The sequence below is a fragment of the Amia ocellicauda genome, chromosome 1, assembly GCF_036373705.1.
Source record: "Amia ocellicauda isolate fAmiCal2 chromosome 1, fAmiCal2.hap1, whole genome shotgun sequence".
Taxonomy (NCBI): domain Eukaryota; kingdom Metazoa; phylum Chordata; class Actinopteri; order Amiiformes; family Amiidae; genus Amia; species Amia ocellicauda.
Genome location: NC_089850.1, coordinates 1,373,714 through 1,391,157, shown reverse-complemented (window position 1 = coordinate 1,391,157; position 17,444 = coordinate 1,373,714). Strand labels below are relative to the sequence as shown.

The 17,444-nt window shown below is 39.3% G+C and overlaps 1 protein-coding gene across 1 annotated transcript in view; it reads right to left on the bottom strand.

Annotated features, from left to right (window-relative positions):
• The window catches only part of LOC136745289 (4-galactosyl-N-acetylglucosaminide 3-alpha-L-fucosyltransferase 9-like), a 78,866-nt gene that overhangs the window by 32,486 nt on the left and 28,936 nt on the right, over positions 1-17,444 (bottom strand). The window contains exon 2 of the mRNA XM_066698865.1: positions 14,709-14,848. The gene's annotated coding sequence lies outside the window, so the exon portion shown is untranslated. The remainder of the gene's footprint in view (positions 1-14,708; positions 14,849-17,444) is intronic.

Sequence of the window (17,444 nt, the reverse complement as noted above, 5' to 3'; positions counted from 1 at the left end):
ATGGGCTACAACAGCAGAAGACCCCACCGGGTACCACTCATCTCCACTACAAATAGGAAAAAGAGGCTACAATTTGCACAAGCTCACCAAAATTGGACAGTTGAAGACTGGAAAAATGTTGCCTGGTCTGATGAGTCTCGATTTCTGTTGAGACATTCAGATGGTAGAGTCAGAATTTGGCGTAAACAGAATGAGAACATGGATCCATCATGCCTTGTTACCACTGTGCAGGCTGGTGGTGGTGGTGTAATGGTGTGGGGGATGTTTTCTTGGCACACTTTAGGCCCCTTAGTGCCAATTGGGCATCGTTTAAATGCCACGGCCTACCTGAGCATTGTTTCTGACCACGTCCATCCCTTTATGACCACCATGTACCCATCCTCTGATGGCTACTTCCAGCAGGATAATGCACCATGTCACAAAGGTCGAATCATTTCAAATTGGTTTCTTGAACATGACAATGAGTTCACTGTACTAAACTGGCCCCCACAGTCACCAGATCTCAACCCAATAGAGCATCTTTGGGATGTGGTGGAACGGGAGCTTCGTGCCCTGGATGTGCATCCCACAAATCTACATCAACTGCAAGATGCTATCCCATCAATGCCACGTAGAATTAAGGCAGTTCTGAAGGCGAAAGGGGGTCAAACACAGTATTAGTATGGTGTTCCTAATAATCCTTTAGGTGAGTATATATATATATATATATATATATATATATATATATATATATATATATAGATATAGATAGATAGATAGATATCGATATATATATATATATATATATATATATATATATATATATATATAGAGAGAGAGAGAGAGAGAGAGAGAGAGAGAGAGGCATTTCCTTTACAAAGGATACTATCCTCTCAAGAGTGTATCTATAATAATAATTATAAAAACTGAAATATATATATAATCATATGTGTGTGAGAGAGAGAGAGATTAAATGTATTTTGTGTTTTAAAAATTACAAAATTCTAAATCTGAATTCCTATAATTCGTTATAAGCTTCGTTGCAAAGCAATATTATCGAGGGCGGCATTGTGCTTTGGCAACATTTAACTTGTGTTTAACTTGTGCGGTGTTGATCTGTCAATCAAATGGGGTATACATGATTTCAGTGTGTGTATCAGTACTTTTTGAACATTTCCAGCACTCGAAATATATATATAATATATATATATATATATATATATATATATATATATATATATATATATATATATATATATACTGTATATATATATATATATAGAGAGAGAGAGAGAGAGAGAGTTATATATATATATATATATATATATATATATATATATATATATATATATATATATATAGAGAGAGAGAGAGAGAGTTATTTCTCATTGTGCACTAAGCAAGGAATGTGTAACCAACATGGGACATACAGTCTTCAGTTTTATAACTCAACAAGTTGAGAGACAATTTGGTTTTTATGGGCAGGTCGATTGTGACGCGATCATCAGTCAGTGCTGCTTTCAGCTCGTTGCCATTGTTGACCCATATGGACTGAACACAATTTACATTTTGAAAACATAAACACTCCCAGATCGGATGCCCGCCGCAAACGCCGAGCTAAAACACAATACCTGCGTTTTAATCAGACAATGTCTAATATTTACATATGTCTGTCTGTGTCTGAGCTTATAAGGACAGGAAAGCTTATATGATGTTCAAACACTGAAGATCCATCAGCAATAACTGTACGAGATGTAAGATTTATAAAGCGCACTAACTGTTTATATGAAGGACCTCGAAACACACACAAATTAACAGCGTTTTTAAATAAGGGATAGCGGCTGAAGTGCATTCATCACATCTGACAAGCACAGAGCACAGTAATGTAGGGAGCCCGCAACACTCAGTGGCTGCGCTCGCGTAAAATACCAGAACCAGTGACTACTGTGAGTCTCAGGCTGAGTCTCTCCGAGTCTGTCCAATCAGAGCTCTCAAGCTGTTGACCAATGATGCGGACCCATAAGGTTAGACCACGCCCCTAGCACAAACGGGGCGTGGTTTTGGCAATGACGCTCCCGAGCGCTGTCACCCTATGGAAAGTTTTCACACAAAACAAATCCCATGGTGCATGCTGCGCCTGCGTCAGACTGTTGGTAACTTTGGTTGACGCTGGACAGTATTTACCATGTGTTTTTCAAACCGCGGTGATCAAACACGGTTTTAATGATAATTAAAATTTGAAATGGTAATACTAACCGTCTGGAATTTCACAGTGGTTTATCGTGAAACCGGTAACCGTTTTCATCCCTAGTACATGTCAATGTAAACATGAGGTATAGTATAAGGGAACCATAAGGCATGGAGAAAACAAAAATTCCCAAGGGAAACAAGAACGCTTCCAGGTGAACAGAGTCAGGATTGTGTAAATGTTAAGAATAGGCTGGCTATATTTACTATGCTACAGAAAAATGTAGGTAAACCATCTAGAGCAGGGGTGGGGAACCTTTTTCCTATCAAGGGCCATTCGAGTGTTCACAAATGTATTCACGGGCCGCAACCTTAATTAATACACCTACATCAAAACATGAATACAGATTAAACTTACATTCTAATGCAAGAACAAATCACTTTTTTCTAAACACACACACTGCAGTCAAAAAAAATAACTATATAGCCTACAATAAACAAAAAGCTCAAAAATGGCATACAATAAGATCATGAAAAAAGTGTAAATGTAAATATTGGAATAATGCTCAAAATCAATATTTTATAGTTCAAAATTAACTGCATTTATATTGCATTTATCAAAACATAATTGTACACTAAACATTTTCAACACTGTGTAAACTTTGTATTCAACAAAGCTACAGTGAATAAAATCAGTGTATTTAATAAACTATTTACTATATATTTAGCTTGCATACCTGACGGCTCAGTACAGTCCACACAGGACACGTTTCTGCACTTTCCCTGCATGAGCTCGTACCTCACACTGCATTATGACAGCCCTCTCCAGGTGAACACTTTTACTCCACGAATATATAGCATTATAATGTCCGTGAATCATTATTTTGAATGCGATGTGCCTGTGTTATTGCACTCTGTACTATGTGCAATAGCAATCGCGTATTGACCAGTAGAGTAAAAGCACTCAGTGCCATTTGGACCTGGCGTTTCACTCGCAATGTTTTCACAACACTGGCACAAACCCACGAATGATCTGTCATTCGCAGTATCACTGATGCCCCTGAATCAGTCATGTTCATATACACAGCATGTCCAAAATGAGCTCTCTTCAATCTCCGTTTCCAATCCATGTTTATTTGCGGGGTAATCACTCCACTCAGTTTCCACTCAATCTGACTACAGCTGTAAGAAAACACGTGTAATGCGATACAATGCGTGTGTTTTTCAAGCACATGTAGCGTTATGTTGGGTGTATTTGGATAAGAGCATTTGGGCTCTGAGCTGAAGCACTGATCTAAAGAAGACCTCTCCCCCCCCAAAGTTATCCGATTTCCTTAGCTCATCAGCTTGGAACTGGTTTGCATCAAAGTGACAGTTTTGGGGAGGATGGCACCGAGAAGAGGCCAAATAGTTTGGAATTCTGCTATGAGATGTCTGGAGAAAGGGGCCTGTAGGTGATAAAAACTCTTTGAAGTGGATGAGAGCCGAAATCCCGACATAGAGCTACGAACCTAGGCCAACCGGCATTTCCAAAAGATGGCATGGATTGACATCAGTCATAAATCAAGCCCCCCTCCAATAGGACACTGGGGGCTGAAACCGAAATCCAATCTCAAGAACTCAGGGACCAATCACCTGTTGATCTGACAGACTATAAGGAACAGCGGACAGTCTTTCTCTCTCTCTCTCTCACCTGAACCAGAAACTCGCTGCCACAGCTCAACCTGTAGCTCTGTTGCCAGAACCGGAACCAGAAACCAACCAAGTCTTTGCTGGCAACAGAAGAGTTAAACTGGGAGAAGGAGATTGAGCCGTACGAAGAATTCTTTTAAAGGACTTTATTAAATAAAGAACTTTACAGACTGCGCTGCCCGCCTGTGCCCACCTGATCAGTGGAGTTTTACAGCTGGACAATTGACTAAGTCGACTGTATACGAAAGTGTCAGTCATTTAAATAGCTATTTGAGTCTTAAGAAACTTGACCCTTGGAACGAACAGGGCCCTGCTTTCCTCAAAGACTTTTGTCTTCAAATAAGTACGGTGAGAGACCCTGCTTGCCAAGAAGATTTTGTGCACAACCTTGGAGCCTTCAAACCAGTGGAAAATCTGTTTGAAAACGACTCTACTTTCGCGAAACCCCAACTTCCAGGTGCATCGACTGAGTGGAAGTTCTTGGACAAAGCCGAACCGGCCTGCCTTTGTTCCAAACCACACAGACCTCGTGCCGTGTGCTGTTATCTGAGCCCGAAGCCAGAGAGGCCTCTCTGCGACGAAGTTCAGATAAGTTTAACAGTTTGGAGTTCATGATTCATGACATTTGAGAAATCAATTAGAAATGTTAATCTGTGATTCATAACTCTAGAATGTGTAATATCATTTCGTTTTCTTAAATATAAATGTGTTGCATTAAACTGTTTTGTTGATAATTTTAGAAATAAAATCTGTCAACACCGAGAAATATCTTCTCATTCCTGTTTAACTGTTTAGTCTGAAATTGACACAAGTTAATAGACATTAGATTATTGGTGGCCCTGCCTATCCTTAATCATTGAATAATAATCAGTTAAGGGAAATTGTGGTAACAAGTAATGATAGGATCTTTCTCGGCACCTAAACGTAAATGAGACTGATATATATATAACAAGAAGTTACCTGACATAAATACTAACCTGCGTAGTTATTTAATGTCTGACTAATATTACTAACGAGAGACTCACCTTCGTCTTACTAACCGGTATTGTAGTCAATGTGTTTATAACTTTTTCTGTTTAACGATTTGTGTTATCATATGCGATCCCATGGTCTTTGATTTGGTCACGGAAGTGATTTGTCTTTGATTTGTTGATCTAGAGTTGAATTTTAATTAGTTTTTCCCTTTTGTATAATTAGTGTAGTGCTACATTTAGTCTTTGTTTTGAATAAATTTGACAATTTATATCTTTGGAATTGGTGTCTGCGTCCAATTATTACAGAAATTGAGTTCTACAAGATTCCAGGATTCGTGATAAGGTGATACTATAAATTCACTTCTTTAATTGAAATTTATAAGTGTACCTTACACACATGAAAAACTGTAGACAGGTAGAGATCGCCACTTGAGCGCCAGACTGACTCTATTGTAAAGGGCAGGTAGGATTATGGGTTATATTTGAGTCATTATGTATTTTAATGACGGGTGAAAATAACCTGATTTTGGATATTCTAGGTAAATATGTTTATAACTTATTTATTTTTCGTGTTTATGCAGTTAAAACGCAGTAGAGATGTTTAGCTCGGTGCTTCTAGTGTTAACACTTCTAGTGTATGTCACAGAAATTATTTTTTTCAAATGGACTCTAGGGCCGGAGCAAACGTATACGGGCCAGAGGCCAGACGTTCCCCACCCCTGATCTAGAGCCTAGGGGGCATATTCACAAAGCTCTTAAATGACAAGTAATATAGGGTAGTTTTAATTAAATACAAAAGATACCAAACGGTACATATTTATATTACAGTTACAATAATCTTGTTTAAAAACAGAAGAACACTACTGATTGATGACACCAGGAATGATTTGCTCCAATTTGAACAATACACATTTATCTTCCACAGTACAAAAACTGTTTCCTGAAAAGGTAGCAGCAATTTGAACAAGTGCAATAAGAATTGGAAAACCAAATACGCCAATACCTTAATATATAATTTGAGCATTAATTGTATGCCACTCTTCCATACAGAACAGATCATAATAAATGTAAAATAGATTACAAAAGAACAAGCTGTCAACAATGTAGATATACTTGCCACTTATTAGTCTCACAACTGTAACATTACTTGGATCTCTAAAGACAAACAGGTTATCATAACTACTGAAAACAACAATTTCAATAACTAACTGCATATTTTACCTATGCACTTCTGTAATTTAGAAACTGTAATTTGTATTATGTCTGATTTGTATTTTTGTAAATTGCCCTGGATTAGAGCATCTGCAAATAAATAAATAAATAAATACTCTGTGCTTTTTAGGGAGGTCCTCCTCCAGTACACGGATCATCTTACATTACTATGCTTCCATCGTTTCTCCCCATCCTTTGCAGACCACATACAAAGCGGGCTAACACTTATTTTATCCCATGCCTTTTCGCTTTTTGAGTGCAATAGTGCAAGTGTTAGAAAATGTCATCCAAATTATATGTTTCTGCATTACTAGCATAGATTTACAGTTAACTGGGATTATCGCGGTTTGAGAGAAGCGTCCGCCATGTTTTTCTTCAAGTGTCGTAAATTTCCCATAATGCGTTGCGTGATTGACTAAGTAAAAAGTTGACGAAAAGTCGCAGGGGGGAATCTCACAGTGCAGCTTCTCACTGAATTACATCTACAATACCAGGACCTGCAAAGGGGAGGAGACATATTTTGCTGCCGTGGTTTCCGAAATGGGCAGTCAATGCTAGAGGCAGTGCGAACCAATCACAATGTTTGCTGCGTGCTGTAAATCAAATGCACTAATCTACACGCTGATGGAAAACTACAAACCTGCACTTCGTAGCAGTTACACATATGACTAGTAGAAAAATAAAAAATAAAACAAAGTCGCCATTGATGACAGCTGTGTAGTTGTTATTTATTTATGTATGTATGTATGTATGTATGTATGCATGTATGTATGTATGTATGTATGTATGTATGTATGTATGTATGTATGTATGTATGTATGTATGTATGTATGTATTTATTTACTGGCAGATGCCCTTATTCAGGCATTATCTTTTAGCGAGTGGATCAATGATGATGTTTTCGCTCATATATTAATAACATATCAATGTAAATCTTTTATTCACCGTCCACTTATGTGTAGCGATGCAGATGAAATACAAGCTGTGATGCACCGGCTACAAAACTTTACATCATAGTGGTTACATTTATGATTAGAAGAAACTAGCAACTAAAAAATAAGCAACCTTGTGTATTAGGCAACCATATATGCCTGTAACAATATTCCATAAATATCATCCGGATGTCTCCATATGCTTTACCTATTCATACAAATATTCATAATGGCAATTATACTGTATGTTTATGACAGCAGTGTCATTCAATGCAGTGTTCGTTTCTTAAAAGTCGCCTTCACTCCCATATATAGCCTATATCTAGAAAGAGAGATGGAAGAATTATTGAAAATCTGTGCTGACATACACTCACCTAAAGGATTATTAGGAACACCATACTAATACTGTGTTTGACCCCCTTTCGCCTTCAGACCTGCCTTAATTCTACGTGGCATTGATTCAACAAGGTGCTGAAAGCATTCTTTACAAATGTTGGCCCATATTGATAGGATAGCATCTTGCAGTTGATGGAGATTTGTGGGATGCACATCCAGGGCACGAAGCTCCCATTCCACCACATCCCAAAGATGCTCTATTGGGTTGAGTTCGGTTGACTGTGGGGGCCAGTTTAGTACAGTGAACTCATTGTCATGTTCAAGAAACCAATTTGAAATGATTCGACCTTTGTGACATGGTGCATTATCCTGCTGGAAGTAGCCATCAGAGGATGGGTACATGGTGGTCATAAAGGGATGGACGTGGTCAGAAACAATGCTCAGGTAGGCCGTGGCAATTAAACGATGCCCAATTGGCACTAAGGGGCCTAAAGTGTGCCAAGAAAACATCCCCCACACCATTACACCACCACCACCAGCCTGCACAGTGGTAACAAGGCATGATGGATCCATGTTCTCATTCTGTTTACGCCAAATTCTGACTCTACCATCTGAATGTCTCAACAGAAATCGAGACTCATCAGACCAGGCAACATTTTTCCAGTCTTCAACTGTCCAATTTTGGTGAGCTTGTGCAAATTGTAGCCTCTTTTTCCTATTTGTAGTGGAGATGAGTGGTACCCGGTGGGGTCTTCTGCTGTTGTAGCCCATCCGCCTCAAGGTTGTACGTGTTGTGGCTTCACAAATGCTTTGCTGCATACCTCGGTTGTAACGAGTGGTTATTTCAGTCAAAGTTGCTCTTCTATCAGCTTGAATCAGTCGGCCCATTCTCCTCTGACCTCTAGCATCAACAAGGCATTTTCGCCCACAGGACTGCCACATACTGGATGTTTTTCCCTTTTCACACCATTCTTTGTAAACCCTAGAAATGGTTGTGCGTGAAAATCCCAGTAACTGAGCAGATTGTGAAATACTCAGACCGGCCCGTCTGGCACCAACAACCATGCCACGCTCAAAATTGCTTAAATCATCTTTCTTTCCCATTCAGACATTCAGTTTGGAGTTCAGGAGATTGTCTTGACCAGGACCACACCCCTAAATGCATTGAAGCAACTGCCATGTGATTGGTTGGTTAGATAATTGCATTAATGAGAAATTGAACAGGTGTTCCTAATAATCCTTTAGGTTAGTGTATATGTCCGAACTTCGGTTATAAAATGTATACATTAGAATACACATTAAATCTGCAGTGAGTGGATTACTGTACGTGGTCTACGGTACATACACTGTAAGAAAGTATGCTTACACATATTTCTAGGTGATATCTGGATGTGACAACTGTGAATATTTACTTCATACTACTTCTACTCCCACAGAAGATCTGTTAAGAAGGAAGATCTGTTAAGAAGAAAACCATGTTCATGACATAAAGAGTTTTGAGAACAAACGAATGCAAGAACAGAATAAACGAATTAGTGAATTAAATAAGTAATTAACAAATAAGTAAAAACATAACCGAAATGAACACTGACACGTTGCTGAAAAAAACAATATAAAATGACATTCAATATCAACATTATTTCTCTCTAGGCAACATTTCGTTTGTATGGATTTTGGGCGCAACATCTAATTTGTTACGTGCAGTGTACACCTTTATTGCGGTTAAGCAATATGCAATTTACACTGTATACAGACAGCCGCGGAGGCATGTGAAGAAAACCTTGGACCACCACCTATGCAAACCTATGGCAAATGGTCTTTCTTTAGATTTTGTCATAACCGCAAGAGGCTTTTAGACAACTGTTGCGAGCTGTAAGAGCATTTTCAGGTTGTTTTCTTGCAGGTATTTTGTTGATTTAATATTTAAAATGAGACCACTCCCACTGTATTTTTGGGCGGGATGAAATACAACTTTATCAAGCGGCTGATAGCAAACTACAAAACTGTACATCATGGTGGTTACATAAAACATTTGAACAAAGTAACATCTAACTAGAAATTAAACTGCGACAGTACACTTTTTTAAGTAGCGGGGTGGGTCAAAGTTCTGTTTTATTCCCTCGTGCTGTGTGAGAAAAGAGCTGTGAGAAGGTCGGTTTACGGCACAAATTGTGTTTAATTTTAAACCACAAAAGTTTAGCAGCACGATATCCATTTGCAGATATGCTGCTAATTCTTCGGCGAGCAACTCGCAGTGCAAACATTTTTATTTAATCCTGACCTTAGTCTATGTTTATGCAACCAGCCCCAGATCATACATAGCCCCTAAACTACAGTGGGGTTAATCCATACAGTGGTGGGGCTCAAATCAACGTCTGAATTTCAATGTGAATACATACACAATAGAATAGCACCCTTCCCAGTAGCTAGAAATACCACGCATTTGGCTGCTATGGACTCATTTTTTCACACGCAAAATTACATCGAGAGCAACAGACGTGGACATTCACTACTACTGAGTTTAGGCAATGCTATTCATGCTGTTTCAACCCGTTCACATTGTCTGGCAAACCCAACGCATTGTACATCACGTGTCACACACACACAGTAAAGGTGCGTTCACACTGCCCGCTCGATAGCGCGACAGAGCGACTCGCTGCCATTCATTTCCAATGGACTCCCGGCGACAGGGGGCGGGGCTCTGCTCGGAGTGAAAATCTCCCTGCGACAGCGACAGTGCAGAGTTGAGCAAAATTCAACCTTATGCAAATTAGCAGCAAGCGCGCAGTGACGGAATTCGGCGACAACCAATGGGAGGCAGATGTGCTCTGCATATTGAAGTGCCTTCTGTTTTCTACTGGCTAGTGTAAAGAGCGCGCCAGCGACGAATCGACTTGCGAGTTGAACGAGCGGGCAGTGTGCACGTAGAGTAAGAGTACGGTGGCCCTCAAGTGCAAAACACAATTGAATTGCAAAATGAAACACGTAATTGCAAAAAGAAAAACACAAAAAACAAAAAGAAAAACGCAATTGCAAAACGAGAAACGCAAATGCAAAAGGAAGAACAGAAAAACAAAAAGCAGAACGCAATTACAAAAAGAAAAACACAAATGCAAACAGAGAAACACAAAAACAAAAAGCACCACACAAATGCAAAAGGAAGAACAGAAATGCAAAAAGAGAAACACAAAAACAAAAAGCACCACGCAAACGCAAAACGAGAAACACAAAAACAAAAAGATTTAGATTGCGTCATCTAGAGTCCTACCAATAGACAACATGTCCCGCCTCTTCATCACAAACCGCTGTTCTGGGCAGCGACACGCCCACAGGACTGACGCGCTGCTGTTGGTCGCGTCTCTGCTCGCTGCTCTGCGCTGGAGAAGAGCTCGGTTTCAAGTATAAGTGTTGATGCAGAACCGGAAATCAGATGCTCATGAAATTACAATTATTTTGAATGTCACTCTCGCTTCATTTATTAAAAACACAAAATACAAATAATGACTCTATTGACTGTAAACTCTTTACAGGGAAGTATAATTAGAAGTGGAGGTGCACTGTATAGAGCAACAAATGTAGTCCTGTAGGCTAATTTCATATGTCGATCAAGAGCTATATTTGTTAATACAGAATTGAAAAATACCAGCTTTGGGACCAAATCACTTTTAATATCAGAAATAAACAGTGTGTAAACAGAGAGCTTAACTCACATCCATTGCACCAATTATGTGTGTGTTCCCTGCAGTGTTTACAGTGAACACTGTCCTCATATGTATTAAATGTACACTTAAAGGAGGATAACATCACTTTCTAAGCTATGTAATATAACCTGCATCAACACTGCAAATCGAGCTCAGAGAGCAGCGAGCAGAGACACGACCAATAGCAGCGCGTCAGTCCTGTGGGCTCGTCGCTGCCCAGAACAGCGGTTTGGGATGAAGAGGCGGGACATGTTTTCTATTGGTAGGACTCTAGATGACGCAATCTAAATATTTTTGTTTTTGTGTTTCTCGTTTTGCGTTTGCGTTTTTCGTTCTGCATTTGTGTTCTTGCGTTTGCTTTTGCGTTCTGCTTTTTGTTTTTGTGTGTCTCTTTCTGCATTTGCGTGGTGCTTTATGTTTTTGTGTTTTTCATTTTGCATTTCTGTTCTTCCTTTTGCATTTGTGTGCTGCTTTTGTTTTTGGGTTTCTCTTCTTGCATTTCTGTTCTCTCCTTTTGCATTTGTGTGGTGCTTTTTGTTTTTGTGTTTCTCTGTTTGCATGTGTTTTTCTTTTTGTAATTGCGTTCTGCTTTTTGTTTTTCTGTTCTTCCTTTTGCATATGCGTTCTGCTTTTTGTTTTTGTGTTTCTCTTTTTGTAATTGCGTTTTTCTTTTTCTTTTTGTGTTTTTCTTTTTGCAATTGCGTGTTTCTTTTTGCAATTGCGTGTTTCATTTTGCAATTGTGTTTTGAACTTCAGGGCCACCGTATAAAAGAGAGACACAGACAGAGCGAGAGAGAGCTACAGTAGATAACGGAGCACAACAGGTGGCCGCTGAGGACACACAAAACGCGACAAAGTCAACAGTTTCCAAATCTACCCTATTATTTAAAATATATTCAAACTCACTTTTTACGTTTTCAGAGCACAATCCAACGATTGTTGTTGTTGCATCGATCCATAATTTTATCAATGTTACAATTTCCCAAATTACTTAACTAGCTAGCGTTACTAACGTTAACTAATTTGACTCAGATCAGTGTAATGTGTGATGCGCTGCATCACTACACTGCATGCTAACGCCCACAGTTTCACGCAGCAGTGACGCAGATGGAACTGGCTGGGGCTTATTCTGCTCGGTGATATTCATGCAGAATTGTTTTGTAAATGTTGTGATCGATGTATATTAATGTATGTGATGTCTGTAAACTTGTGTATATTGTATGTATACAATATTATTGCCCACTGCACTGTTCTATGTTTTGCAGTGGAGCCCCCTGTACTTGCTTTGGCAAAACGGGTGTAACCTTGTCATGCCAATAAAGCTCTTTTTGAATTTGAATTTGATATTCTTGGTTGTTGCATGGTGGGGCGAAGGTGGGGCTGTAGCCCAACCAAGCCATACCGCGCCGCCGCCTGTGTTAACAACACATATCCCCATACACCCATGTTGCACAATCACATGGTTTTACATTGCTCGACAGATAATACTTATTTAAAGATGATACAAATTAAGAAAATTGTTCTACATTTATGATGACGTTGACATTTGATTGATTGTGAATATAGGACATTTCATCTAGTATGGTACACTTCAATTATTTAGAAAATATTACTTTAACTTTTAAAAACAAACAAAACAGAAAACCTGAAGCAATTTGACACTTAGGTTTTATTCTCGCTAACTGATACAAAATATGTCAGTGATAAACATCAATTTCTTAACATTAGAAGAAAAAGTCTGAGCAATTACATTATTTTTTTAAATGCCCATTTCCACAGTAGAAATATCTCAGTGGTATTAGATATACTATGTGTTCTGATTTTTCAAATTATAATTGAAGAATCCATCTTCTTTCGGTAAAAACAGGCATTCCAGACTAATGCTAGGGTCACACTACACGATTTCTACGATCCGACACGATTTTGAAAATGGTGGGCAGCTCATACTTAACGACCGTTTTTCACAGAATGTATGTATTTTGCGTTGTGAAGGATTTACACACTACACGATCACTTAAGCACAGGGGGTCACACACTTTTTTGTGGGGAACTCCATCACAGATTAAAAACTCCGCAAATCTCGCAGAAACATGCGTAATCCATCCAGAGAAAACATGGACCTGGATTTATACAGGTCCGCAATTCTGCGCAGACCAATGGGATCGGCTGATTTCTGCAGATCTGTGAAGAACTGCGGAAATCTGAGCAATGATAACACGACCACAAACTCACCACTGTTGTTGTTTGCGTTCGTCTGTGCGGACTAACACAAAAGCGTAGCGAGAATAGGATATGGGTGAAGACATGGCTGGAGAGGTCAGTGCAATTGCCTGTATACTCTGCTGTGTGAACTGCAGGTGAGCAAAAGTGACAGGCTATATCCATCCCACAGTATGATCACCGCATTGTAGGTATCGATATTTTGCGCAGAGCAGGATCAATTACAGATACTAATTAGTATTTCTATTTGAAAATACAAATTTCCCTGTATTACAGTATTTTTAAATAACCTCCCCCCCCCAAAAAAAAAAAAACTAATTAATAAATACTTATGAAGATCAAATACTCGTCATATTTATTGTTTCTTTTTTCTTCTTCAATCAGCCCAACTCTCATTGGCTGCTGCAGGTCTCCATGTGACGTTGATCACGTCACCCTACACCAATCGTGCCGATTGAGTCATAAATATTAAACATGTTTAATAAAATCGTAGAGGCTCCGACTAGCTTACAATTCGATCGGAGTGCAAGTGATTCCATCGTGCACCTTCTCACACTACACGTTCATCGGTAGCAGGCACGTTTGAGTTTGAGTACCAACACAAGTTAATGTTTTCATTTCAGTTTGGACAAAACTCGATAAGCAATAATATATACAAGCAATAAATATGATCATGGTCATACAAAATGCTTCTTTTCTTTGTAGGTGGTGCAGTCAACTCTGGAGTGTTGGGACAGTTTTTATTCAAAATTATTATTATTACAAAAGACAACAATTACTTTGTGTAGATTATAAGAATGTTACTATTTAACATATATTACTGTGCTTTACATTGGTCAATTTATACAAACTAGTGTAGAAGAGTGGCATGATCAAGTCATATAAATGTTGGAATGCATTGCGATCAATGTGATCACTGCAGATTTATATTTTTCCTTTTTTGAATGTGGGATTGTTTACTTGCACAATCAATCTCTACTGCAGAATAATCTCCTCCGTTTTTGGAAATTCTTCACTGTTTTCCCACAGTCTTGGACACAGTGACATTTCATGTTGTCTATGGAAACTACTATCAGGGAATATGACCACGAAATGCTACTACTCAGTTGATTTGGTAATAATCACCAGTCAAATCCAGTCCGTTTGTAGATTTTCAGCTATCCAGGAAGTTGACACATCCCGATAAATCGAAGGAGCATACATGCTGGGTTTTGATATTGCCCATTTTTTGGTAAGTTTAAAACAAATATTAAATTAAAAAATGCTTATATGATAGAGTCAAGGTGGAAGAGTGGTATGTATCTTACTTATACACTATAACACATAAAGATGCATACAATTGTTTGGGAATTGCACTAGTAACAGTTTAAGACTCTGTCAAAAAAGAGTTGGCTAAACAAACTCAATTCTGTTTTTTTCCTAAACTGTGAGCTTTGTGAATACAGCCTCAAGAAAACAAGTCGAGCATCACGGACCTTAATCAAGAGAAAGAATCCACTGTCACAGGTCCATTGGTAGAATGGGCACACTGTCTTAGATCCACCATCCCAAGTCACCGTTGCTGTCCACCATCTTGTCTGCAGGAGGGTTGCTCAGCACCAGCAGGGGTGCAAAGCTGGGGGAATAAGGAGGATAGAGAGTGAGAAGTGTTATAGTGTAAAAAAAAAAAATCTTATGCAATAAGCGACACCCTTCACACAACCTATTCATTTATAACAGAGGTAAGGCTTGAAATGTAGACAGTTAATATCCATTGCAGAGTATGTCCTTGGAACATCAGTCATGATAGAAAGCATAGTTAATCAGCCACAACAAAGGATTAAGTCAGTGGTTCCCAAACCGGTCCTGGGGGACCCCCTACCCTGCTGGTTTTTGTTCCAACCGAGCTCTCAATGACTTAATTGAACCTTAGTTGAAGAAACAATCTGCTTAGATTTTACTTTTTAAATTGTGTAAGAAAATAGTTGTTTCTTCAATACGTTTTTTAATATAATTCTATACTTAACTTAAAACCCCTACTGTTTAAAATAATTAAATCTCTGATTTAGGAAATTATTAGTTCAATTAAGGGTTCAATTAAGTAATTGAGAGCTCGGTTGGAACAAAAACCAGCAGGGTAGGGGGTCCCCCAGGACCGGTTTGGGAACCACTGGATTAAGTGCTACTTGGACATAAAGTTTGAGACTAATGGGGCATCCTTTACATGAGTTGTTAGTTCATTCCAGTTTATGGGAACTTCTTTTACCAATCTTATGTGTTCTGTGTTTAGGGACTATAAAGAAGCCAGCATTCAATTGTGTGTATGTGTTTGTGTTAGTTTGTTTTAGTTGTTAGTTTATTAGTCTTGCAGCAGCATTTTAAACTGAAACAGAGTACAGATAGGGCTAATCTAACCTTGATGAGTTGATGAAGGCAAGTATTAATTTAAGACATATGTCAAAACTGATAGATCCTTCTGTGAATAGATGGAGAAAGCCTGCCCCTTTCCTGCTTTTTCTCAGAACCCCACAGAAGTAACTTCCTCTTTTTCTCCTTGAAGCTATATGGTTTACCAAAGCAATACCAAAGTCTAATGATTGCTTTTCATTTTCAGAGAACCAGTCTAACATTTTCTTTCAATTCTAAACACAATCATCAGTGGGAATGGTGTACCCCAGCTGTCGTGAGGTAGGGATGTATGGAGGCCAAGAAGGTGCTCACTCAATTGAGGGGGATTATGTATGACTTCAGGGAGTGCTAATATTAGTGCTAAAATGCAGGTGTGCAATATTAATATTATGCTAATGTTAATACTAACAAGACTGAACAGAGCAAGATCATGTTTTACAACTAAAGGGAGGTTTCTGATCACAATTGGAGGCCACTGTATTACAGATATAACCATCAATGGTCTAAGAAAAAGGAAAACACATACAATTATTGTAATTATTACTATAGCCCAGTAATAAGCAAACTCATTTGCTTGTATTGTATTGCTGGTATTGGCAGAACTGAGGAGTCTCATGATGTCAAGCTTCTAGAATCATGTGAAGATGTCTGACCTAGCACAGTTAGCCACAGCACAGATGTCAGACAGTGGTACCCCCCTGAAAAGTGGAGACCACTACAGCACAAAGGTGTTCCTGCTCAGAGGCTAAACCCACAGCTGGAGTAGCTTGGGGATTGGAAACCACAACTCACCTGAGACAGGAGCAAGCTCTTGACACCATGTTAGTGTTTGTGGTGTCAGTCTCTTTGAGGATGGAGCAGGCCCAGGGGAATCATCTGGGTGCCGCTGACAACAAGGCCAGCAACCAAAGACATTGTAAAACACTCTCAACCTGAATACGGAGAAGCATTTGTTGAGCAATGACTGTCTGATGTGAGGAATGCTGCAATGCATGTGAAATCCAGTTGCAGGTATAGTATGGGGTGGAAGCCACTGTCCTTCTTTGGCACCAAGTACTATGAATAGCGGCTCTCTTGGAGTGAGGCTGGGTCCATTGTGCAAATGGTACACTTCTGCAGGAGATCCAGATTGAAGGCCAGGTTTTGTAAACAGACCTTCACTATGTTTGCTACCCCACCCCTGAATCTGGGTGGGCACAGTTGAAACTGTAGGTCATAGCTATCATTAAGTGAATTGTCAATTTCCTGGCCTCTCTGTCTTGCTGCAAGCACTTATCACTGTTGGGTTGAACATGTGGCATGGAGAGATGGAGCATCTAAAAGTGCATCTTTCTCAGTCTCTGAATCCCTAGTCTAAGACAGACAGAGCTATCTACATGCAGCCATCAGGGCAGATACATTATTATCTGGGCCAGAATTGGGTCAGAGCATTCAGCTGAGAGATTTGTACTACGGTGTCAGCAAGGTAGAGCTTCTGGGTGACGTGCTCTGAAGCTCAAGCAACATGGTGATCCATAAGCACCTTCTGGTAGACACACAAAGACGGGCAATGTTGGATATCCCAGTTGCCTGGGTCATTGGTGCAGGCCTTCTGGAGATGGGCCTCAATAGTCCTGTATTGCCTATTAGAAGAGGCTTTCTGGATGGTAGCAAAGCACTGTACTTGTCAAAAATTGCTAACTGCCGGTTGGGATGTCAGAGCAGAAAGGGGGAATGGAATCTGAAAATGGGCCCCTGAATGCCAGAATTGCTTTGCCCATTGCATAAGCACTGCCTAAGGGACATCTCTTGAATGTCTGCACACAAAGCACAAGAGCTGCATC